The sequence below is a fragment of the Mauremys reevesii genome, linkage group 6, assembly GCF_016161935.1.
Source record: "Mauremys reevesii isolate NIE-2019 linkage group 6, ASM1616193v1, whole genome shotgun sequence".
Taxonomy (NCBI): Eukaryota; Metazoa; Chordata; order Testudines; family Geoemydidae; genus Mauremys; species Mauremys reevesii.
Window position 1 is genome coordinate 108,420,667 of NC_052628.1, and position 26,346 is coordinate 108,447,012.

General features: G+C 42.2%; 1 long non-coding RNA gene across 2 annotated transcripts in view; it reads left to right on the forward strand.

The window, feature by feature from the left end:
* Nucleotides 1–26,346, forward strand: part of LOC120407385 — a 199,331-nt gene that overhangs the window by 72,296 nt on the left and 100,689 nt on the right. Inside the window, exon 4 of one of the 2 annotated variants that reach the window (XR_005599929.1) lies at nt 26,079–26,203. The exons of the other annotated variant lie outside the window; for it this stretch is intronic. This is a non-coding gene — a long non-coding RNA (uncharacterized LOC120407385). The remainder of the gene's footprint in view (nt 1–26,078; nt 26,204–26,346) is intronic. 2 annotated transcript variants of the gene reach the window in all.

Below are 26,346 nucleotides of genomic sequence, written 5' to 3' on the forward strand. Positions count from 1 at the left end.
TTTTTTTTTTTTTTTTGCTGCTTAGGGTGGCAGAAAACCTGGAGCCGGCCCTGCCACAGTAATTATAACAGTGGTGCTGGCATTCACTCATAGCAGCCTTTTATAACAAAGTACATGTTGGCTGCTATTCCAGATGGCAGGACCCTCATATGATACTCAGACCTGTATTAGCTAGATTGTATAGAGGGACCTGTAGGAAGCCATAGCTGAGTAAGAAAGAGAATACAGGCAAAGCCCATAAACTGGGCTGTTTTAGCGCTGGGGGAGGGGGACATTAGAACAAACAAGGAGAGTAATCATGAACCGAATCCTTGAAGGGAATGAGGAACTCCATGTGAGGACTGGGGCAAAGGGGTTGTGCTGCTTTTGTGCGTGTGTGAAGGTGTTTTGTACCTGAAGGCATTCTACTGGGAGAAAGGGATCTTAGTAGCCCAAATCTCAGGAGATGAAGGGAAGGATGAGGATTTTAGAAAAGAATGAGTCCAGGTCGTGGTTTGTCATGCATGGGCAATGTTGCTATAGCACATGCAGTAGAAGTTCATGCTTCCCCACGTTGCCACACCGTTTTTCTAGAGGCTTGAGTGAAAAGGTAACGCTGTCTGTCAGTTCAATTCTTTCCGACACCTCTGGCAATGGGGGTGATTGTGATATAAACGCCACCGGACAGTAATCTTTATTGGACACTATTAACTTGGAGCGGGTTCCACCTGATTACCTGCAGGGGAAAAGGTCCATTACCATTCTCCTGAGGCATTTAGTCACTAAAATTGGCACCTATACATAACTTCATTTTATTCAGTTAATAATAGGTTAATACTCAACAGTTGACTCAAAGGAAAGAAACATTTTAATGGGTTATTTGCACATAAACAGCAGTACTGAAACAGTGATGAAGGTTTTGTATTCCATTGAGAGGCTTAGATCAATCAAATGCAAGTGAATGGAACTACCTGGTAGTTTGCACTCATTTGAATGTCTCAGAAATCAGAATGATGAAAAAGAAAAGAGAGGACACAGATATGTGAGACTTCTACACCGATCACGTTTTTATCCAACAAGTGATGAGGAAAATTATGTTAGTCCATGCGTTCACCCCGTGTAGATTAGATTACATCAGCCTCACTCTGCATTGGGCTGACAACTTCCCGCACCGACTACAACTCGCTCAAAATTCTGCCTCGGGGGCATAAACACACATGCAAAATTGACTCCGCTCATTTCTCCCCTGCTGAGATCTCTATACCGGTTTCTGTTAAACTACTGAACACATTCTAATGTTCTCTTCCTTACGTGCCACATTGGTACTAGCGTGGCACCTGTGCAGCATTGTGAGCTTTTCACTCATCACATTCACAATCCTACTCCATAGCTAGCCATAGAGGAGCTTTGGGTCACTTCCAAACTCAGCTAATCTTCATTATAGACTTAGAACCTTCTCTTTTTATGCTCTTATTCTTTGAATTCCCCTGATTGTGAAGTTTGGCACATAGGGATTACTATACTGGACAGGACAGAGGTCCTTTTAATCCAGTAGCCAGTGCCAAATGTTTCAGGGGAAGGTGCAAGACATTTCATAATGGACAATTATGAAATAACATGCTCATGGGGAAAGCTTTTTTCTTACTCCTGATAATTTAGTGATTGTCTTATATGTAGCAGATTAAATGCATATATCCTTACATTGAATAGGATATTTAAAGAAACTTGGAGTAAAGAAATATTTACTTCTTCCCACAAAGAATGGCCATCTGCATAGTGGATACCCAGATGTAAAAGCCATCTACAAACGGATACCCAATTGTAAACAACATAATGGACTTGTGCCAGCATGGGCGTAGGTCTGATGTAACAATGGTGTTGAGAACATGACCTTTTAACTAGCAGTCTTAATGGAGGAGTGATCAGTTTGGGTGAGTTGTATTCCACGGGCTTTGCCCTTTCATAAATTCCTCCCCCATCTGCTTGTTTTTGCACTAATAAAATTTTTGTGGCACCAGTGTGTTGTGTGTATGTGGGGGGGGGGGAGAGTGAGCTTTTGGGGGGCTGAGAGCATATCAGCATGCTGTCTTGTAAGTTCAGACAGCAGCATACCCCCCCTCCCCCCGCCTCTCTCTCTCTCACTCACAGCATTCCACAGTAATGGTTGCTTTGTCTCGGGGCAGATAAGCAGCCGGATGTCAGAAATGGAGCTTTGTAAAGGGCATATCTGCGTTCCTGCTGCAATTCAAAACAATGACAAGAGTGGCCACTTGATTTAAGGGGATTGTGGGACATTTCCGGAGGCTGATCAGAACACAGTAATGCAACACCTCATTCACACTGGTGCCATGGCACTCCAGCAGGGGCGCAGCAAATGTTATTCCACTCGCCGAGGTGGAGTACCAGCAGCGCTGTAGCCGTGGAGTCGGAGCGCTCTACGTGCCTTGCCAGTGTGGACGGGAAGTGCGCCCAGGGCTCCTTTTATTGCGCTGTAACTCGCAAGTGTAGCCAAACCCTGAGACTGAGACATGGACCAGAGCAAAGTGACTAAAGTGCCATCCAGACAAGACTGTGGTGATGACACTGGACTGGGAGAAGTAACTGAAGGACATGACTGTTATAATATTGACCTGTGTAATTCAGGGTGGTTGCCAGTGTGGAGTTTGGAACATAGGAGTGGTTTTAGATCCCCATTCACTTTCAGATGATCATATTACATCAGTGGCTAGGGTCAGCTGTTTACCATCTGCGCCTGGCTAGGAGGTTGTGACCTTTTCTTCTTCAAGATTAGATTACTATAATGTGCTGTATTGGGGAGGCAGGGGAGCGGTGTCTTAAGTTCATTCAGAAACAGAAGCTTGTTCAAAATGCAGCAGCTCACTTAGTAAATGATGTGTCTTGTCAGGGCTGCATAATGCTAGTGTTCCATTATCTCAACTGTCTCCTGCTTTCTGGGTGGAGTCATTTTGAGTTATAAAGCTTTAAATAGCCTGGAATCTGAAAGACGGTCCTTCTATCACTCCAAGCCACACTGCCATAGCTCTGATTTCCTTTAATAATAAAAAGAGAGAGCTGCTAGCAGGGTGTTCTCCCTTTGTTCTGAAACTTGTTCAAACCGTTGGTCCCTAATAGCCCAAATTTGTTGATCTTTAAGGCATGCTGAACAGACCATCTGGTTACGAAGGTTTTTGGGTAGGGCTGAGAGTAAGGGTGATGTGTATATTTTGTAGTTTTGCATCACTGGCTGTTTAAAAATAATCAGATATTGTTGTGTATCAGTGTTGGTGCATTTCTGGATGGACTGTTGTTCTAAACAATTGTCAGGGTGCCTTAAACTGTGGATAGTTGTCTGGTATTGTGTAGATTGAAATAAATAAAAGATAACTTGTGTTAATTATGGTGGTATTTCTTTTGAGATTGGATACTGTCTACTAGGAATTCGACTCAATACTCTGTTGCTGTAACTGATATTCAAACAATTATTTTGGTAGGAAAGAGATCTAAATTCTATAACTTCATATTTATGCCACATTTGATCTTTTACATGCTATCAAAATAAACGAATGTATTGAGGTATGATTTATGAATGAAATGATTTACCATGCAGTAAATACCATAAAGTTTGTTTGTAAAATTATTTTGTTACTGTAAGTATCCAAATCAGTTTTATATGTATCTTTTCATATGTTCATTTTGGCACAGGTATATTGAATATACATTGGTTGCAGTTTGATCATATTGGGCCACACTCATCCCTAAGACAGTATAATGCCCCTGAAGTCAATGGAGTTACAATAGGAATGGATTTGGCTCCTGATAAGTATAATACAGCATTCTTGAAAGTATTATATTTTGTATATGCATCAGATTTTTACAAAGTAGCAATACTTAAGAACACTAAAATTGTCAGATTAGTATATTCAACAGGTTACGCTGAATATCTAAGTATAGTTATAAGTATATAACTTTTTATTACAAAAAGTGACTTGATAATATAATTTAACCAATAAAAATACTATAGGACTGATTATCAGAGGTGCAGACTACTCTTACAGCTCCTATTGACCTGAACTGGAGCTGTGCACACACAGCTCCTGTGAAGAATCAGGCCCATTGTCCTTGCATGCATTTACCCATGCTTCTAAGCATGGGCTGTAGTACTTGTTCTAGAAAAGCACACAGAGTTCATTGATCAAGTACATAGTTTTGTAGATGGGACCGAAACAAGAGCCTGGCTTTCATTCCCTAGTACTCATAGAAGAGTTGAGATATGAATGTGAACTTTATGGCTGACTCTTGTCTCTCTAATGAAGCAAACCAAACTCCCAGATGTGAACATCCCCAGACTTTGGCAAAGTCTCTCTTGGCAGTCCTGGCCCATTTCTACAATTTTTCTGAAAGGAAAACAAAGCTAATACTAGCCTTTTTGTTTATTTAATGGGGAAACAGAGGGAAACAATTTCTGCATCCTTATGGCCAGCTAATCTCCTCATCCCGTACTCTAGAGCAGCACAAGTATGTACTTTAGTTCATTGACGAAGTACAGCTTATAGAAGGCTTTTTATTCTTCATAACTTTTGACTTGCCAAAAATGTCCTCATTGAACTGCCAAGACAATCTGCATTATATTTCTTGGATGACTTTTCTCTTAGGTTTCTTACTGAAATGTTGTTAGTGTTCCTTCCCCACTCTGAGCTCTAGGGTACAGATGTGGGGACCCGCATGAAAGCCCCTTAAGCTTATTTCTACCAGCTTAGGTTAAATCTGGTATGCTGCCACGACCAAGTGATTTAACAAGAAACAGAGAAAGAACCACTTGGAGTTCCTCTTCCCCTGAAAATATCCCCCCAAGCTCTTACACCCCCTTTCCTGGGGAGGCTTGGGAATAATATCCTAACCAATTGGTTACAAAGTGATCAAAGACCCAAACCCCTGGGTCTTTGGACAATGGAAAAATCAGTCAGGTTCTTAAAAGAAGGATTTTATTAAAAAGAAAATGTAAAAATCATCTCTGTAAAATCAGGATGGAAAATAACTTTACAGGGTAATCAGATTCAAAGAGCCCAGAGGAACCCCCTCTAGCCTTAGTTTCAAAGTTGCAACAAAACAGGGATAAACCTCCCTCTAACAAAGGTAAAATTCACAAGTGGAAAAAACAAAGATAAAACTAACACACTTTGCCTGGCTGTTACTTGAAAGTTTGAAATATGAGAGACTTGTTCAGAAAGATTTGGAGAACATGGATTGATGTCCGGTCCCTCTTAGTCCTAAGAGTGAACACCACCAAAACAAAGAGCACAAACAAATGTCCCCCCCACACCCACCCAAGATTTGAAAGTATCTTGTCCCATTATTGGTCCTTTGGGTCAGGTGTCAGCCAGGTTACCTGAGCTTCCTAACCCTTTACAGGTAAAAGGATTTTGGTGCCTCTGGCCAGGAGGGATTTTATAGTATTGTATACAGGAGGGTTGTTACCCTTCCCTTTATAGTTATGACAAATGTGCTTTTTCTTTTTGAACTCATTGTGCCGCTTATGTTCGAACATCACATTTCTAAAGCTTATTTGGTTAGTGCTAATACAGCAGAAAACTCCTACATCTCTGTAACCTCATTGAAAAAAAAAACAAAACCGTAATAAAAGTAACTAAACTGCCCATAAAGAGAAGCCAGACCTTCATGTCCATTTATTAATCTGCATTAGAGATGGCTCAGAAAGTTTAAATGGGGTAGGGGTTGCTGAGGGGGGGAGGGTAAGATCAATGCTGTCCATGCATGAAATTGGGTTTGGTAATTGGCTTTGGCGGTAGTAAGGTACTAAACCACTGTAGCTTTGCTAAATGTGAGGCTCTGAAGAGCAGGATGCTCAGTAATTAGCCAGTCACTTTGACTTCTCCAGCATGGCTTAGCATTTATTACTGTTTCGCTTACTATACTGACTTAATTCTATGACCTCTAAACTGGAATATATCTTGTATTGCCAAAAACAATCTGAAAGCATGGCACATAGGTACCTATCTATGGATGAGATACTATTTTTAACCTCACTGGAACACTGCAGAACAGTGTAATGGGGTCTACAAACCCCATACTGATCACAGATGGAGCAGGGAGGAGAGTCTCCTCTGTTTACAAGCATGCAACTAGATCACACCCCCACGCAGTTGCCAGAGCTGCCAATCATAGAGGCAGGCTCCCACAGCTGAAGCCAATAGAGGAAACAAGGGCTGCTGTAAAGGGGAGAGCACAGAGAAAAAGGGCGAGACAGAAAGGTCTGGGACAGCCAAGAGGCAATACCCCTACACCCAGCTGCCGTCATGAACACAGCCAAGAGACTGAAGCAGAGTGACGCTAGACTTAATTAGAGGTGGGGGGTCCATGAACTGCCCTGACTGAGAGCAAACTAAGGAGGGCCAGTTTGGAGAAGCAGAGACCCCATAAAAGACCACACCAGGAGACAGTGACAAGTAGTTAGTTATAGGGCCAAATTCATCTGTGGATTTGAAGTGTGAGACCAGCAATGAATTCATCCCATTATGACAATGTACACTACAGTCAGTCAAAAGTAGATGATACATAATAGAACCCCCACCTCACCAGTGTGTAGTCAGGGTAGATACATTAAAGATTTTGAGATACTCAGATACTATGGAAGTAGAGGCCATATAAGTACCTAAGATAGGTGGATGGGGGAAACGATCATGACATTTTTTCTATGCCAATGAGCAGGCACGTGCTTTCAGTCTGAATGACTTTTGTTTTAGATCAAGAAAAACAGGATTCTGACAATGGGTGCACTCAGGAGGAGTTCTTAGGCTATCTCTAAGAGCTAGGGGTATTGATTCCCAGCTTGAGTACATATACTCATGCTAGCTCAATGAGAGAGAGCGCTGAGTATATGTATGCAAGCTGAGAATCACACCTCTAGCTTGTAGTCTAGATGTAGGCTTAGAATTGTGAAGATGCAGTGCACAGTGAGCAAATGTTCCAGTTTCAGAATTACTTCCACCACAAATTCCCTTCTCAGACTCATCTCTTTCCATTAGCCTTTTACTGGATAGCATTAATTACCCTCCCTCTCTTTGCTCTCTTTGCAAATTCAGAACCCTCAGCAATGCACCTTTTCATTGATTTTGTTCCATCTGCTCCTCCTCACTTTTGTACATTGCAAGCTCCCTGGGGCAGGGACCTTGTCTTTTTCTTATTTCTTTTCTATTCTTGTCTAGTGTGGTCTTTTCTTTTTTCTGCCCTTAAAGCTATTGAAAAAGTAATAACAAAGCCTGTGAAGAAGATGGGATACACAGCATCATCTTTTTTTAGATTTTCTTTTTTGCTTAAAGAAAAAAAAAACACAGTGCAATTCATAACCTTGACCACTACCCTCCTTTTTTCGTTTACAAACAACCACCTTCCAAATTTCTACCTTGATGTAGACCTTTGAATGTGAAAAACCAATTGGTATCCATGGAGGATTACACACATGTTTTGCACTAATGGTGAACACATATATGTGCTTTTCTGTATCTGTTATTGATTTGTAAGGTTATTATAGCTGTTAAAATCTCCAAAGGATTCTCCTGAAATACTCCATTTTTCCTAAGGGAAAAAAAGATGTACAAGGATTATTCAATGCAAAAATCTTTTTTCATTAATGTAAATATTTGCATAGATTTTTCTTGGGTTTTTTTTTTCCGTTTGTTTTTTAAATAGAGAAATTTCTTTTTAGAGGGAGGAAGAACCAAAAAAAGTAAAAGTGGGGAAAAAAGTAGATGGGCGAATATAATATTACGTATAAAAACTACTTTAAAAGGACATTAAATTTGCAAAGCCAAGTGCTCAAATGGTAAGAAATACCAAAATTAACATTGCCAGTGCATGTGCATCATCAGTCTTTAATTACATAGTCACATGAGTGTATTTATTATGATATGGTTTTTAATTGTGATCACATGTGCATATGCATTATGATACAGTCTTACATTATATGATCACATGCTATTTTTTGCACATGACCTCCCAACTCCTCTTCTGAAAGGAGAGGTTTGAAATGGACACACCAGCTCAGTCTTAAGCATAGTAGCTCTGGTGGGTACTCAGCTACTTCCTGTGCTAAGGAAACATAAATTTCAGTTCTTGTAATGTGAAGTCCTTTAAATCTTGAACCATTTTAGGTAAAAAATTAAGTTGAAAAAAAAAATGAACAGACTGTGTGACGCAAAGAAGTCTAATTTTAATATAATCATAGATTCACCTGATAAAGAATGGATTTGTTTTAAGAGCACTGAATAGAAATACTTTATACCGTGTAATCTCCTGAAAAGAGTCCATCCTGTTGGAATAGGTTTCCTCTGCATCTAGCTCATTCATTACACTGAGAAGGTTTTTTTCATAGTACCAGTACTTATCTGAGTCAGTCCCTTTAGGAGTCCATCATTTTAAAACAATGTGTCGTGCTAGCAGTACAAAAGCTTTGTCTACCCCCTACCATCTCTGAACTTACTGAATAACACATATACCTTTACAACTAAGTAATTGCTGAAATGCTGTGCAATCAAAGTGTAGCTTGTAAGAGATCACATTCACTCATGGAAGGAAGATAATTGTTAAGCTTCTCTCTGATGGAAGAGATACATTGCTTTTTATTGTCAGGATAAACGGGATATGCAGAGGTTATTTAATTTTTTTTTTTTACCTTCTAAAAATATATATCTAAAACACTAGACATAAAAACCATTTACAACCTATGTTCAAGTCCATTGGAACTAATGTCCATATTAGACCTTCCTGAGATACCAAAAATAATATTTTTCCTCCCTCTCTGCTTTCTTCTCTTCAGCCCACACCTCAGGGAAAGCCTGGAAGAATAGATAAGCCACAAAGCATGCCTTGAAGAGCGAAGCAAAGGGGCATTCACCAAAAACTCCCTGATATTAGCCACCTTGCTGTTAAATGAGGGAAGAGGCTGTTAGCTTGAGCACCTCAGCAGTTCTCCTGTGGTATCCCACAAGGAGATAGGGAAGTCTGTAATGTAGCTACGCTCCACATTTAGAATTGTGTAAGTGAAAGTCAACACCCTGGAAAGTCAACCTGCTCCTAGAAACTAATTAGAAGCCAGAGCAGACTCTGGAGCATACATATAATATGCACAGTTAGGCATTTGTAACCCCTCCAGATTGAAATACGTGAATGGGTTCTATGTCAGACAATACCTGAAGGCAACTCAGCCTTCAGCTGGTGCAGACTTCTGCAGCCCATGTGCCCAGGGTGACATGAGAGACTTGGTCTGTACTGCATCACCCTGTTTCTTGGTGACATGAGAGACTCGGCCTGTACTGCATCACCCTCTCCCTAGTGGTTTTCTATGTACAGGAGGAGTGACAGAATAGACATGCATGGTATTCTACCTGAGTACTACTCACTGGATCCTCTCAGAAAATAAGAGCCACTCAGGAGGAACCCCGTTTATTCCTGCCAGGGTTGCAGATGTTTCCACAGTTCCTCATGTTCAATGATAATGAAGGTAGCTCTAAAGGAATTAAGCATAGGTACCTGATCTTCATCTATCACATATCGGCCAGTACAGATCTAAAAGCAGACTGATGAGATGGAAGAAATGCGAGGCCTCATGCTGTCACCAAATTTCTTTAAGGTTCTCAACAATTTTATTAAAGAATGGGAGTCCAGTGACACTGTGATAATTGGTGAAATTCTCAGTGCCAAGAGAGGGTTTAAGGTGGCATGTGAGATGTTTTCTTGAGTAAGCCTTTACCAGTCACTTTAAAGAGAATCTGGCAACAGTTGGGGACACAGTGCTTTCCTGCTGGACTTTACCTCAAAAAACAAACATGGATCCAACCTTTAGGTGATACCACAAAGCTTCCTGGTATTTCAAAGACCTCAGTGAATGACAATAGCATAAACTCAAGCAAAGCGAAGAGACATCCCTCTGCCCTACTGTAATAATTGCAGCCTAAATGACATCCCAGATTAGGGAAGTGAGCCAAGGTTCAGAGCAATCTGGCAGACCTTCGAGTCCCAAGCATCTGTCTGAAACTGACTAGCCACATTCTGTCCTCGGAAGATCAACAAAAGTCATATTTTCTCCACATTTACTATCCTACCTCTTTTTCAAAGCAGGGGAAAGGGACTATCATTCACAATTCAGAATTCAATAAGAATTCAATACTTTCTTTCTGACCACAAAGGTCTGCTTGACAAAATAAGAGACTAATGATACCTTTGGTCTGAAAAAGGGACTTTGATAAATTTTGATTGTTTGCTTTGCATACCAACTCAATTGCAAAATGCTTTGGTTTATTTTGATTCTTTTTCTTTTATGTATACTAATTAGTAAATGAATTTTCTTGTGTGTTTGTCCTGGGACTATGCAGGCCAAGGCCTCTGTTCTGAAAACACCAAACCATCTTTGACTGTTTAGTGTTGCACAGTGATAGGGTCATGTTAACATGTTTGACACTCTGGGCCCATTTATTCCATTAAAATGAACACAATAGCCTCCACCAAATTGTCTTTGGTCCCAGGGAGGCTGATAATCCAGTCTGAATCTGAGCAGTTTTATCTGTAAATTAGACTGTAGCTTCCTCACCATGTGGAATATCTGATTCTGCAACTGACCTGTGAGGATGAAGTAGGAGAAAAAAGACGTTAGGAACCAGTGTAGTTCAAAAAAAAATAATCTGCCTTTGAATATCAGAAGTATTGTCCTAGTAAAATGCCTGTACATTAAGGATGCATGAGTGTGCAGGTATGTGAGATAATGCTTTTAATATACCGCTCCCAGTGTTTTACAGAAGGGTCTTAGCAGAAGAAGCTCTCAGTGCCTGATGGTATGTGACTAATGATCAAGTTAGGTCATTTGGGTAGAGTAGTTGATTGTTGGCCCATCTTTTGTATCAAAACACAAAACAGCCTTTCAAAGTGTACTAAGACAAAATAGTTCTCTCTCTGATGGCAAGACAACACCAGCTGGACTGCCATTAAGATGGGTGGCAAACCATTTTGCTCCATGCTCAGGTGGCTGAGGTGGGGACCAGTTTTTGTACCGTTACAGAATAGGAGGCAGTCCCAAGCTGCACTGCCCCAAAGGAGGATGTGGGTGACACCGTAGGGTGTAGCCGTGTCACTGCCTTTTCCCCACCCCTTTGGGAGATTCTAGTGCCCCTTGGGGCACCAGCCCTAAGCAGCCCTTGCACATGGGGGAAGCACAAGAGTTGTGACTGAAGCCATCTCCTGTCCGGGGGACACAGGAAGGAAGACTTCTTGGTGCCCTTTTTCCCACTGACCCCGTTGTTCACCTGACACAGGAGAGAGTGGCAGTCTAGTCTAGTCCCGAATGACAGCCCAAATAAACAAGGGCTTTGTAACGTGGGTGTGTCTAGGAAACTGACAGAGGGTAGCTGCTGGGTAAAGGCACTGAAGTGCCACTGTTTTATCTGGAATTCTGAAAGGAGAACTGGCTCCTGAATCTTTGCTGCTGCTTTTATTATTATTGTTGGAGCAAAGTGGAGAACATTATTATCCTCCTCTGGGAGCTGAGGATAATAATTACAGTGACAGAAATGAGACTAGGGCCAAAGTTCCTGATACTTACCCCAGGGATAAATCAGTTTAGCTTCATTGAAGGCAGTGGAACTACTCCAATTTAAACCAACTGAAGATCTGCTACATAGCACATCTTTAATTTATCCTGGGTCCTTTGGATAAATCCTTTCTCTTCATCAATACTGACTGGCTCTCCTGATTCTTGTCATGTGCAAATTTCAACATCCCATTGCATGTCCCTCTCTGGGTCACTACAGATTGAATAATTCCAGCCTTGGAGGAAACTGCTCTTCCCTGCTATGTAAGTGAACACTATCAAGTTCAGTAATTTGCTTCTTTTGTGTGATCTGCTTTCTCTTTCACAGATCTGGGGTACTAAATATCAACTCCTAAGCAGCATACACTTCCAGTTACTCCAGATGCTTTTTATTCCCCCCCACACTCTTTTTCTTGTGCAATCCTGAATTTTAGTTTGTTTTCATTTCACTCTCACGAGAACATCTCTCTCACTCTGGTATTAGTTTCCCAGCAATATCCACATTTTCTGTTGCTTTTCCTCTCACCTTCCCTCAAGGAATCAGCAGCCTCACTCGCCAACCTCTTGCTCTTTATCTGTTTGTAAAATCATTTATTATTTATCATCACACTTTGTGCTTTATTTTTCATTCATTTTTAGCCCTGGCTTTCTTGATCCTTCTCTCTTGTTCTTTTACTTTACCTTTTTAGGCTTGTTTCTGAAGCACTGATCCTTGTTGTTGTTGCTGCTCTTCTCTTTCATTTAATTCACCCTCTGTTTACCTGACCATTCACGGTGGTCATTCATTTTCCACAGCTTGTAGATTCATTTCTCAATTGTATGCATTAGGGTGTGTAAAACATGGCTTGCTCGTGGAAAGTTCATGTGCATTTTTAATTTAAACTTAATTTGCAATTATTATTTCTTGCACACAGCATCCCACTTAACGACATGTAACAAAACAATCCCTGGTAAATCATGCCTTTACCACACAGCCATGTGTAGGGATGGTGAAGACTACAACCTTTCCATGAACTCACCTAATGCAAATGAGGGCACGTGGACGGACTGCATGAGTTGCACCATCTTTTAAGATAATGTGGCTTGTTTCTCCCACCATTTATCCGGCCCACTATTCAGGCCAATGAGAGTGTCTGGACTCATCCCCTTATGGGCTGTGTGAGCACCCAAGGATGCATGGAGGGAATAGTTCTTGTACTTCTGCAAGCACATGGCCTGCAATTGTCAGGCGTTTAAAAGGATCATGCAGTGTTGGAGGTTTCTTGTATCCTCTCTTCCCATGCATCTTCTCTCAAGAACCTGTCACAGCCTAGTCCAGGGATCGGCAACCTTTGGCACGTGGCCCGCCAGGGTATGCTCCCTGGCAGGCCGGGCCAGTTTGTTTACCTGCTGCGTCCTCAGATTTAGCCGATCGTGGCTCCCAATGGCCGCGGTTCACCGCTCCAGGCCAATGGGGGCTGTGAGAAGCCATGGTCAGCACATCCCTTGGCCTGCGCCACTTCCCACAGCCCCCATTGGCCTGGGACAGTGAACCGCAGCCAGTGGGAGCCGCGATCGGCCAAACCTGCGGACACGGCAGGTAAACAAACCAGCCCGGCCCACCAGGGGGGCTTACCCTGGCGGGCCGCGGGCCAAAGGTTGCCAATCCCTAGCCTAGTCCTTCTGTAATGTAAATTAAATTCTATTTACATTTTAAATGACTGACAGTAGTGAAATTTGACAGTATTTACCTCAAATTTTTGGTATTTATCAAGTCTTTGGAATTACTTTTGGAGGTGTCTCTTGCTCTTCTTGTATTCTTCCCAGGCCTTTGATTTCAGTCAGCTTTGGGTAAAGCTTTAAGGACAATCACCTTATATGAATTGACTTGGGGAGGAGAGGGGAGCAGAGTGAATCTATTCTAAGCCTCTGTTCTTTGACCAAATAGAACATTCCTTAAGTTTTGGATAAATACTTCCATTCCCTTAAGACTCTGCCATTCCCATACAAGCAAAGATGCATACAAAACAACAAGAATGGTTCACTGGAAACAGGAAGTGGTCCTGCAAAGAGACATATGTGACATAAGAGAATAATCTGCAATGTATGTACAGTATTACTTGCAGAAAGTGAATATAAAGACAAATCTGTACTTTCCACTACTTGCTGTTCTATGGATGAAGGAAAAAAGAACCATTCCAATGACAATGTTGACTTGGCTACGTTGCGTACATGTTATCTTTTACAAGAAAAAAGAGCACTAGGAAATACCTAGTATAGAATCATAGGACTGGAAAGGACCCTGAGAGATCATCTAGTCCAGTCCCCCGCACTCATGGCAGGACTAAGTATTATCTGGACCATTTCTGACAGGTGTTTTCTAACCCGCTCTTAAAAATCTCCTCTGACGGAAATTCCACAACCTCCCTAGGCAATTTATTCCAGTGTTCAGCCATCCTGACAGTTAGGAAGTTTTCCCTAATGTCCAACCTAAACCTCCCTTGCTGAAATTTAAGCCCATTGCTTCTTGTCCTACCCTCAGAGGTAAAGAAAAACAATTTTCTCCCTCCTCCATGTAACAACCTTTTATGTATTTGAAAACTGTTATCATGTCTTCTCTTTTCCAAACTAAACAAACCCAATTTTTTCAATCTTCCCTCATAGGTCATGTTTTCTAGACCTTTAATCATATTTGTTGCTCTTCTCTGGACTGTCTCCAATTTGTCCACATCCTTCCTGAAATGTGGTGCCCAGAACTAGACACAATACTCCAGTTGAGGCCTAATCAGCGCAGAGTAGAGTGGAAGAATTACTTCTCGTGTCTTACAACACTCCTACTAATACATCCCAGAATGATGTTTGCTTTTTTTGCAACAGTGTTACACTGTTGACTCATATTTAGCTTGTGATCCACTATGACCCCCAGATCCCTTTCTGCAGTACTCCTTCCTAGGCAGTCATTTCCCATTTTGTATGTGTGCAACTGATTGTTCCTTCCTAAATGGAGTACTTCACATTTGTCCTTATTGAATTTCATCCTATTTACTTTACACCATTTCTCCAGTTTGTCCAGATCATTTTGAATTTTAATCCTATCCTCCAAAGCACTTGCAACCCCTCCCAGCTTGGTATCATCCGCAAACTTTATAAGAGTACTCTCTATGCCATTCTCTAAATCATTAATGAAGATATTGGACAGAACTGGACCCAGAATTGATCCCTGCAGGCCCCCATTTGTTATGTGCATCCAGCATGACCGTAAACCACTGATAACTACTCTCTGATAACTACCCACCTTATAGTAGCTCCATAGAGGTTGCATTTCTCTAGTTTGTTTATGAGAAGGTCATGTGAGACAGTATCAAAAGCTTTACTACAGTCAAGATATACCATATCTATCGCTGCCCCCCTCGCCCCTATCCACAAGGCTTGTTACCCTGTCAAAGAGAGCTATTAGGTTGGTTTCACATGATACGTTCTTGACAAATCCATGCTGACTGTTACTTATCTCCTTATCATCTTCTAGATGTTTGCAAATTGATGGCTTAATTATTTGCTCCATTATCTTTCTGGGTATAGAAGTTAAGCTGAGTGGTCTGTAATTCCCTGGGTTGTCCTTATTTCACTTTTCATAGATGGGCACTATATTTGCCCTTTTCCTGTTTTCTGGGACCTTTCCCATCTTCCATGACTTTTCAAAGATAATCGCTAATGGCTCAGATATCTCCCCAGTCAGCTCCTTGAGTATTCTAGGATGCATTTCATCAGGCCCTGGTGACTTGAAGGCATCTAATTTGTCTTAGTAATTTTTAACTTGTTCTTTCCCTATTTTAGCCTCTTTTGATCCTACCTCATTTTCACTGGTATTCACTGTGTTAGAGGTCCAGTCACCAGCAACCTTCTTGGTGAAAACCAAAACAAAGAAATCATTAATTACCTCTGCCATTTCCAGTTTTTTGTTGTTGTTTTTCCCCCTTCATTGAGTAATGGTCCTGCCCTGTCCTTGGTCTTCCTCTTGCTTCTAATGTATTTGTAGAATATTTTCTTGTGACCCTTTACTTCTCTAGCTAGTTTGATCTCGTTTTGTGCCTTGGCCTTTCTAATTTTGTCCCTACATACTTGTGTTGTTGGTTTATATTCATCCTCTGTAATTTGACCTAGTTTCCACTTTTTGTAGGACTCTTTTGATTTTTAGTTCATTGAAGATCTCCTTGTTAAGCCAGGGTGGTCTCTTGCCATACTTCCTATTTTTCCTACACAGTGGGATAGTTTTGCTCTTGTGCCCTTAATAATGTCTCTTTGAAAAACTGCCAATTATTTTCAATTGTTTTTCCCCTTAGACTTGCATTCCATGGATCTTACCTACCAACTCCCTGAGTTTGCTAAAATCTGGCTTCTGAAATCCATTGTCTTTGTTGTGCTGATCTCCCTCCTACCATTGCTTAGTACAGGGATCGGCAACCTTTGGCACGTGGCCCGCCAGGGTAAGCACCCTGGTGGGCCGGACTGGTTTGTTTACCTGCCAAATCCACAGGTTCGGCCGATTGCAGCTCCCACTGGCACGGTTCACCACTCCAGGCCAATGGAGGCTGCGGGAAGCGGTGTGGGCCGAGGGATGTGCTGGCTGCCGCTTCCCACCATCCCCATTGGCCTGGAATGGTGAACTGTGGCTAGTGGGAGCCGCGATGGTCCAAATCTGCGGACGCGTCAGGTAAACAAACTGGCCTGGCCCGCCAGGGTGCTTACCTTGATGAGCCGCGTGCCAAAGGTTGCTGATCCCTGGCTTAGAATCATGAACTGTATAATTTCATGATCACTTTCACCCAAGCTGCCTTCCCCCTTTCAAATTCTCAACCAGTTCTTCCCTGTTTGTCAAATCAAATCTAGAACAGCCTCTCTCCTAGTAGCTTTCTCCACCTTCTGAAATAAAAAATATTGTCTCCAGTACTTTCCAAGAACTTCTTGTACAATCTGTGCCCTGCTGTGTTGTTTTCCCAACAGATGTCTGAGTAGTTGAAAGTCCCCCATCACTACCAAGTCCTGTGCTTTGGATGATTTTGTTTGTTGTTTAAAAAAAGCCTTATCCACCTCTTCTTCCTGGTTAGGTGGTCTGTATTAGACCCCTACCATGACATCACCCTTGGTTTTTACCCCTTATATCCTTATCCACAGATTTTCAACAAGTCTGTCTCCTATTTCCATCTCAACCTCAGTCCAAGTATATACATTTTTAATATATAAGGCAACACCTCCTCCCATTTTTCCCCTACCTGTCCTTCCTGAGCAAGCTTTACCCTTCTATATCAATATTCCAGTCACGTGGATTATCCCACCAAGTCTGTGATGCCAAGTATGTCATAGTTGTGTTTATTTACTAGCATTTCTAGTTCTTCCTGCTTATTCCCCATACTTCTCATATTAGTATACAGACATCGAAGATACTGATTTGATTCCGTCCCCACAGTTCTGTCTGTCTTCCGAATCTTCTCCCAGGTCTCCATGTTCTTGACTTACCTGTGGGCTTTGGTCACCTGCCCCCTTCTAGTTTAAAGCCCTCCTCACTAGGTTAGCCAGTCTGTATCCAAATGTGCTCTTCCCCTTCCTTGATGGGTGGACCCCATCTCAGCAACAATGTTTGATAGGGACCTTAATCTCTGCAGTTCCTGACTTAGTTTATTTTTACTCTGCAACATAACATTGCATTAACAATTTCTCCCCATATAATTACTATGTAAGTTTCAATTATGCAGTACTCTGGCAAGAGTTGCTCTATTAGCAGAGATTAGGAAACCAAAATTTCATAAAAGCTGTTGGCTATAGGCCAAATGTTTGCTATTGAATGTGAATAAAAAGTTTCCTCCACATTTTATACTAAAGATTAGTAGTCTTTCTTCCATTTGTCCAAAGAAAACAACTCTAATATTTTTAATTTGTCGTGTGTGTGTGTGTGTGTGTGTGTGTGTGTAAAATCACACAATTATTCTGCTCCCATATATGATATAAATATAATCTGTGGTCAAAATGATTGCATACTTTAAAAAATATGAAATAAGTTAATATTGGAGGGTATACTGTAACGAATGTGTTTGTGTTTCTATTGGTTAGAAAGTCAGATCTGCTCAAGGGTATGTAGTTGTTGTCCTGTAGTGGCTAATTGACAACTAACACAGTTTCTCAAGTGCACCACAGATGATAGGAGCCTATGATGTTTTTCTGGAGTGTAAGGGCTTGAGTTCTGTTCCTACAACAGTGAAGTCCGGTGAGGCCACAGCCTATGTGACAGATTTTACAGTTATCAACTATCTGCCCACAGATTCAATATAAGAGGATACCAGTAGCCTTCACATATAAGTGTTTATATGACGGTATTTTGCTATTCTTAACAAAGTGCAGATCTGCATGTCTTCCATTCTTAAAGAAACCTCGTCCACAGCCAGATCTTTAGAAGCTGCTACAGGCTGAGCGGGATCTAATTTAAATCTGAGAATGGAGCATGATTTGAATTATGTTGACTTCATAGGGTCCAATCCAGTACAGTACTCCTCACCCAGGCTACTTCTTATTTTCTCTTTTTCTTCAATAGGGTGGAACCAGGTCTTTAAAATATAGGAAAAGTTGCCAAAACATTGAAGCGCTTGTCAAAATTGGTGATTTATTGAAAATGAAAATACCAAATGCAATAGTAATTAATACTCAGATTTACTGTATAAAACTTGCCAATTGAACAATGTGGAATTGAATTATTCGAATACCAACTGTAATAATGAAAATGTATTTGGCATAAGAATACAAAATTCCGCTGAAATTGAGAAGTCTCTGTGTATGCGTGCGGGTTCCTGTTTTAATCTATCCTGGCCTCCACTCTTCAGCTGCCCCTAAAATGTTTGTAATGTCTGTGTACCTAAAAGAATCAGCATGATACAGCATGTGTCGGTCTCAGCAATGGCGCTGGTTGAGAATTTTTCTAAAAATGTTTATTAGAAAATGCCAGTTTGTTAAAATGGAAACTTTTTGAAGAAATATGTTGGGTTTGACAAAACTTTGACATATTCATTGGGTCAGAGAGAGAATCAGGTAGAGCAGGGACTTGAAACTGGGTTTCCTACATTCCAGCTAAGGATCCTAACCTTTGGACTATAGAGTCAATTTCTGTCAACTGCTCCTGTTGGAGCTGCTGCACTTTGTATAAATAATGAACTATTCATTGCGCAAGAGCAAGACAGAGACTGACTCTATGATCTGGTGGTTAGGGCACCCACCTGGGAAGTAGGAAACCCAGGTTTAAGTCCTTGCTGTGCCTGATTCAGATCAACCACATTCCTAGGGAGTGCCCTAACCCCATTGGGCGTTTGGCTTTTTTGGGGTATCTCTGTCCCACACACTTGGGTAGTTCTGTTTTTTTCTTGCACCATAAAATTTGAAAGGTCTCAAATTTGTTCTGATACAGAATGAAAACAAATGCAAAAACCTCAGCATTTTGGGCAATCTGGAATACTTGTTTTCTAGCTAGCTCTTCTTAGTAAGTTGCGTTTTAAATAGACTACACCTCTACCCCAGTATAACACAACCCGATATAACACGGGTGTCAAGACGGGTTTGCATACAACGCGGTAAAGCAGTGCTCCGGTGGATCAGCGCGTCAGCTCCCAGCCATGGTGCTGCCGCCAGTGAGTGTGGGGAGGTTGGGGAAAGGATGCCCCCCGTACTCACCTGCGGCGGGAAGTGGAGCGGTGCGGCTGGGAGCTGGCGGAGTGGAGCAGGCTGGGGCCGGGCTGCTCTGCTTCTGCCAGTGAGTGTGAGACCTTTCCCCACCCCCAGCGACATGGCTGGGGCTGGGGCAAAGAAAGTGGAGCGGGCTGGGGCCACGTCGCTCCGCTTCCCGCCGCAGGTGAGTACGGGGGGCGTCCTTTTTCCAACCTCCCCACACTCACCGGGGGTGGGAAGTGGAGCGCCGTGGCTGGGAGCTGGAGTGGAGTGGAGTGGGCTGGGGCCGGGGTGCTTCACTTCCTGCCACTGCTGGTGAGTGCCTGGCAGGGGGCAGGGGTCAGGGCAGTCAGGGGGCAGGGGGCAGGAGGGTTGTGTAGGGGGTAGGGTCCTGGGGGTGATTAGGGATGGGGGGTCTCTGGAAGGGGCAGTCAGGGGACAAGGAGCAGGGAGTCCAAAGCAAGTTCGATATAACACGGTCTCACCTATAGCACTATAAGATTTTTTGGCTCCAGAGGACAACGTTATATCGGGATAGAGGTGTATTTAAAATCAGTTTCCTCTTTACTTTCCTGCCAGGACCCAAGTTCAGGGTTTTGTGATTCCCTCACAGTAGCTGACACGCAAAGCAGAATATATTTTTTCCCATTTCTAGCTTCACTTAAGCGCCTTAGATGCTATTATCAGCTGTTGCAATGGAAACCTAAATTCAGGAATCTAGGTTAAGTAATGCTGGAAGAGTGTGTTAAGATCTACACAGTGCTTGAGAGGGAGATGGACCATCAGGAAAGCAGCTGCAGTTCACTAATTCTCCAGCCCTGCTCTCATTGTAAGTTAGAGCAGTCTAGGGACTGTTGTAATGTGCATCTACTGACAACAATTTGAAGGGACCATTTGCCAGTTTAGAATTGGTGGAGAACAGTGGGTTTCAGCAGCACCCCTCCTGCCCGTGGCATACCCACTCATGCTCCTCAGGCCTGTCCTCCTGCCCGTGGCATACCCCTCCTGCCCGTGGCATACCCACTCATGCTCCTCAGGCCTGTCCTCTTACCCTGGAGCTGGGGGGAGGCTGGCACATGCGCTTGGACATGAGTGTTGTGGGCATCCCTAAAGCAGCCCTGCCAATTCAAAGAGTACCACTAACTAATGTTTTTTTTAACAAGGATCCTTCATTAAGTTGAAGAGGCCTTGTGAGCTGACAGAGCTTCAGCTCTTGCTCACTAGCACACCACGAGACAGCTTTAACAAACTACCCTGCTCACCAACAGCGTTTGATGACTTTGTCCCATCTTTGGTCAGAGGTTTTTTCCAAAGTAAGAGCCCAACTTCTAAAGTGCAATATGACTCCACTTATGTTTAAGTGCTTTGGTTCCCATTTCTGCAGATTACAGGCAGAGGTGTGTAATTAGGGGCTCCATGGAGCCTTTGGAGGGATGAAATGCATTTCTGCTGAACCCTCCTCACTTTGTTCTGTTGACCAAATACGTTTCATTACATTTTTGTCGACAGTATGTCGTTCGACTCAGATCATACTGTCAACAAAAATGCAACTGCATAAAATCTTTTTGTCCGCAAAAAATAAATGGCAGACTAAATTTATTTGTGTGTGTGTGTGTGTGTGTGTGTATGAAAGAAAGTGAGTGTGCTTACAAGCTGGAAATATGACCTTCTCTCTCCCTCCTTCCGTCCTGCTGAGAAAGCATGATGAAATGGCCAGAATAATTCATACAATAAAATCCTGCTGGAACATTCCTGGATTATGATAATTGTTTAATATTTATTTGTATTATCATAGCACCTAGGAGCCACATTTGTGGGCCAGGATCCCCTTGTGCTAGGTGCTGTACAAACACAGAACAGAATGACAGTCCCTGTCCCAGAGCGCTTACAATCCAAGCCCAAGACAAGACACAACAGATGGATACATCACTGATAGGGTTAGCTAATCGTAGCTGCCTACCCTCTGGCTTTTTGTCAGAGATGCAGGAATTTGGAGGGATTTCTCCAGGACTGCAAGTTTGCCTCCAGAGTCTCAATGGGTACTGTGGGTGCTACCACCACAGATACTACAGTTGTGAAAGGGATGTTGAATAGATTACAGAAGGAACAGAGAATGAAATTTATTGTACAGGTAACATTTTTTTCCCTCTGTGACAGGATAAACTTGGGGCAAGGTTGGGGACAAGTAAAAATGTTTTCACTGTCCTGTTGTAGGTAGGTACAGAATGAAGAATTTCCCATCATGACTGTTGTCATTTGTATTGTTTTGCTACCTTATAGTGTCCTTGTCTGTACTGTCACATGTTGATATAACACTGCTGTTTTCATCTCCCTTTATTGCTCTGTGACTTCAGTGTTGCACATCAGGTGGCTTGTGCGTGATGCCACATTCAGCATGAGCAAACTGGTGGGGAGTCGATACTAGCAAGATTTGTGTCAGCATGTAATATCACTGTGTGAGGGAGATGGGTGATGTAATAGGTATTTTGCATATCTGGATAACGCGACTGATTCAGCATGAAAGCAAAACAGTTTCCTGGCTTTTCTTTCAGATTTGGTCTTAACCTGGGGAGGCAGAGTGGTGTAGTGAATGGAGTCCTGACTAGGACTCAGGTGACCTGAATTCTATTCCTGGCTCTGTCATGGGCCTGCTTGGTGACTATGGGCAACTCACGCGCCTCTCCGTGCCTCAGTTTCCCCTCTATAAAATGGGAGTAATAATACTTCTGTTCTCTGTAAAGAGCAGTGAGGTGTACTGATGACAATTGCTATTTATTATCAACACTTGGATATAACATCACTTTTAATACAAACCTGCAAAGTGAGATTGTAACAAGGTTTTGATGAATTGCTAACGGCACTCTAGAGACTTCAGCAAAGGTGAAATGAATGACTAAAGGTGGCAGAGTTCATGCAAGATACTGGTGAGGTGAAGTTTTAAGCAATAACAAGAGAACCTAGTCTTTCTCTATTTAAATAAATTTGCAGGTTTGCCTTTCTCCACATGCCATTTGTTTATGTCAACGGGAATAGCTTCATATGTAGCATAGCCTCTAAGCCAAACTGGTGGTGATGAATATAGTTCATGCAGAGCTGGAAAACAGTGTAGGTTGTAAAATATGTGTTTTGTCAGCTTAGATGTAACAGTAGCCATCAAATGTTTGAAGCTTCTGCCGTTGACAAACAAGGAGAACAAGTACCATAAGACATCATTTTACTGAATGCATTGACAGTTTGCTGCGAAATTGCATGTGTGCTGTGGTGTTTTGCTCAGCTGTGGAGTTTGCTGCACTGGTAACCACTTGCTTAATTAGGCTAGTGTCAAACCAATAAAATGGAAGAAGAGTCACCAAAATAAGTGATTTGGTTAAATTCGTGACTGATTTCCTCTTGTCCTCATGTCAAGCACTTTGCATAATGAAACTGCCTTTTGTAGGTGGTTCTGCAATTAAAACATATCTTGATTTTTTCCCCTGTTCCACATTAAGCTCCATCCTATATTTTTGATATATGGGTATTTCTATCCATAGAGCAAGGAACAAGAGCACTACTTGGTACCCAGTGAAAAAGAGGTTAATTTAAGTACAGTTTACTCTTCCCTTTCACAGGTGCTCTGGGAAAGGGATATATGGTTGCATATACATTAGAAAAATTTAATCCTTATAGCATCTGCCCTGACATTGCAACAGCATTGGAGTGAGAATGGTGCAAACCCTTAAGTAATCCAGGGATTTATACTCCCATGCCACGAATACTTGCCCAAACATCTGGCTTCCTTTATATGGTGGTAAAAACAACTGAACCCTGTTTATATTAGCAGCCTACTGCTAAGGCAGCTGGGCAATTTCTGGTTGTTGTTAGAATAACGTGTTAACTCTTCTAAATGCACTGGAGCAGTTGTCTGGGGGCTGACAGAATACTTTTGGGAATGTGGGATTGTGACAGATTTCTGTTACCAATCTGAGGTGTCAGGTGATCAGGCTGAGGCTACAGGATTGTTGGGGAGGAGATGACGAAACACACCAAGTGTCTAAGTTTTAAAGCTTTATTAATAAAATAATAAAATAACAGCGGTGAGGGTTGGGACTGCTCCCACGTCACTCAAAGGAAGCAAGAAAGCGTTAGTACCCCAGCCCTAACCCACTTTCACACTCACACATGCTCTAACCGAGGCTGGCCAAGCCTGGGTGTAATGTAAGAAGAAGAGGGGGAAGGGTGGACTGGAGTTTTGTCCTGGGCCCAGGTCGTCTGAGGTCCGCTGTTGATCTCCGAATTGCTCCAGGCCTCAGGAGGGTTTTTAGGTCCAGGGTTACTTTGGGGGTGTTTTGCCCCATGACTTGTTCCTGGTGTTCTTTGTACCAGACCAAACCGGCTTTCTGTGGTCGTCTCAACTTTCCCAAAACACACCAGCTTCAGGGGCGTGCAGCTCTGCTCCCCCCCCTCCTCGCCATCTCGCCTGTGTTTTCCATCCCTGGTTTAGTGTACAACTGGCTGGCTGTGGCTGAGTGAGAGATAAACACAGTTGCAGATTTCTCATCTGGCGCCATGACCTTGGACTGGCACCAGCGTAGCATCTTATTATCGGACTGAGCTAGCTAGCTACAGTGTTGAGTTAACCCGATCTCTGCTCTTTTCCTTCTTCCCCCTCTGGCCTTTCACGACCTGCAAAGGAATTTTCTATGCCACGCTCACTCACACCTTTGACCCTTCCCAAAATGCCCTGTGATGCTTGCAACAGTGTTAGCAATATAAATGCTGATCTGCCTCCCCCCGGGGACCCCTTGAAGGAGGGGGCCATTGGGGTGTGACAGGATTCCACCTTCATGTATCATAGGAATGGGTTGGACTTCAATCTGAAGGATTTTCTTCTGTTTAACTTTCTAATTGTTGATTTATTACACCTCTTATGAACACTGAACCTGGCAGAAAAGGCCTTGCTTACTGTGACTCTTCTTGTTCTCCCGCAGAGCCATTCCGCCTTCTTAATATGCACAACTCCCTGAATGCGAAGAGGAGGCCCCCTGGGTTTGAGTCCAGGCTCCCGCCCAAACCCGGAGGTCTACACTGCAATTTTTAGACCTGCAGCCCAAGCCCCGAGAGCCAAAGTTATCTGACCCACGTCAGATCTTTTATTGCAGTGTAGAGGTATCCCAAGTGTCCAATAGATAGATTACCAGATGTTTCATCCTATAGGAATATTTAATTGAACATCCTGACCTGGTCATATTTTACTAAATGCTAACTTACTTAGCACTACAATCACATATTTATGCAATTCCTGGGGAGTAAGTAAAAATGTTTGAAGTAGGCCAAACATGGAATTACTGCATAATCCATCTAGCTGTGTCAATTAATAGCATTAGTTTACTATGTACTCTCTGTCTGTCTGCCTGTCTGTCTCTCCCAGTTATAGTAACACTGCCAGGACTCTCCTCTATATGCTTTTTCCCTTTTGTCTCCTCTGCAATGAGCTCCAGGATCCTGACCTCCCCCACAATGATAGCTCAAGTGTGCTTTGATTTCACAACGCCACTGCTCTCACTTCACAATGTGAAAACTCTTACTGCCACCTGGCAGCCATATTCTTTCCTACTGCCACTGCTCAGGTGTCTCTCCTTTCTCTTTCCCACTCCAACCTGCCTTGCTCTTCTTTCCCTTGTTCATGTGTTGTATATACATACACACACATTCTTACAGTAGATGCATGTGTTTATTCATGAATGTTTGTATTACGTGTAATTTGATAGAAGGTAGTGACACCATAGTGAAGGTTGCAGCAGAAATTTCATTTCAGCAGGTGTATATACATACTTGCAGTTGATGTATGTACACTTTTATGCACGCACGTGTGTGTGTGTGTACGCATGCGTACACCCCTCCCCCATTGAAAGTGTCCATACCCACTGAAATTAATCTCTGGTGCAACCTTAACTATGGTGTCACTTCCCTGCCACCCTACCATAATATGAATATGTCAAAGTAGATAATGATACCATTTAGGTTGATTATGACAGTTGTTACACCAATATTTCCTTCAGCATTTGTGTACACTGCTTTATTCATTTGACCCTGTCCTGATTGAGTCTGATGCACTTCTCCTGAAATGGAGACGTGCATTTGGCATTGTACCAGGATTTCTTTTTTCTCCCGCTGTTCTCTTGCGACTTTGTTGAAATAGTCTCTCATTTACATATATAATTTAGCATTGTCTTTCAGCTCAGTGTGATAGCATCTGTATTTCTGACAGATTTGTCACAGTATTTGTCTTATTTCTATCAACTGCCTGATTCTCTGTCGTTGTCTTGTTCACTATATTTCATTTGTCTCACTACCTGCCACTGTCACTATATTTGTCTTCGTCTAAGTCATTATGCTCCTTCAATCTTTGTCTCATTCACTGATATTGGTTTTTCTCTCAGTATTTTTGTCAATCACAGTATTTTTTGTAAGTTATAGATGCAGTTGTCAGAATATTCGTCTTAGTCTCATTATATTTACTACTAGTTTAGTCGTTTGTTTACTACTAGTTGTTTGTTGCGCTTGGTGTTATAAAAAACATTCACCTACTCCAAGGTATTTATTGTATAATCTACTGTAAATAGACCAACAATGCAGTCCAGACACATGAAGCATGAGGTGACCAGAAAAGATATTTATCACATAGCAATGCTGTTTTTTAAAAATTTCCTTCTCTTTTTTAATAAATAACATTTCTGGTTTGTTTCAGTGTTTGCCTTCTATCCTATTTTTGTCATTCTCAGGACAGGTTTTAGTCCAATATATTTGATTTTTATCTCTCTTCGATCTTTTCTTCTCCCAGTGACCCGTAAGCATAATTCATTTTTCTTCACTGACTCTGAAAATGGCTGAATTGCATGTGCATCTCTGAGGAAAGGATGCTGCGGGAGGTCAGAGCAATGGTGTCATGCAAGTGAATGCAAATATGTGAGTTCTTGCTCTGAACTTTTGTAAGTTCAATCAGGGAGCTCTGGAACAATGTGAATTTTTGCTTGTGGGAGGCCAGAGTGGTTATTCATCAGGGCTTCATCAGCTTCTCTTCTTAGTTTTAATACTGCATTAACCAGCTA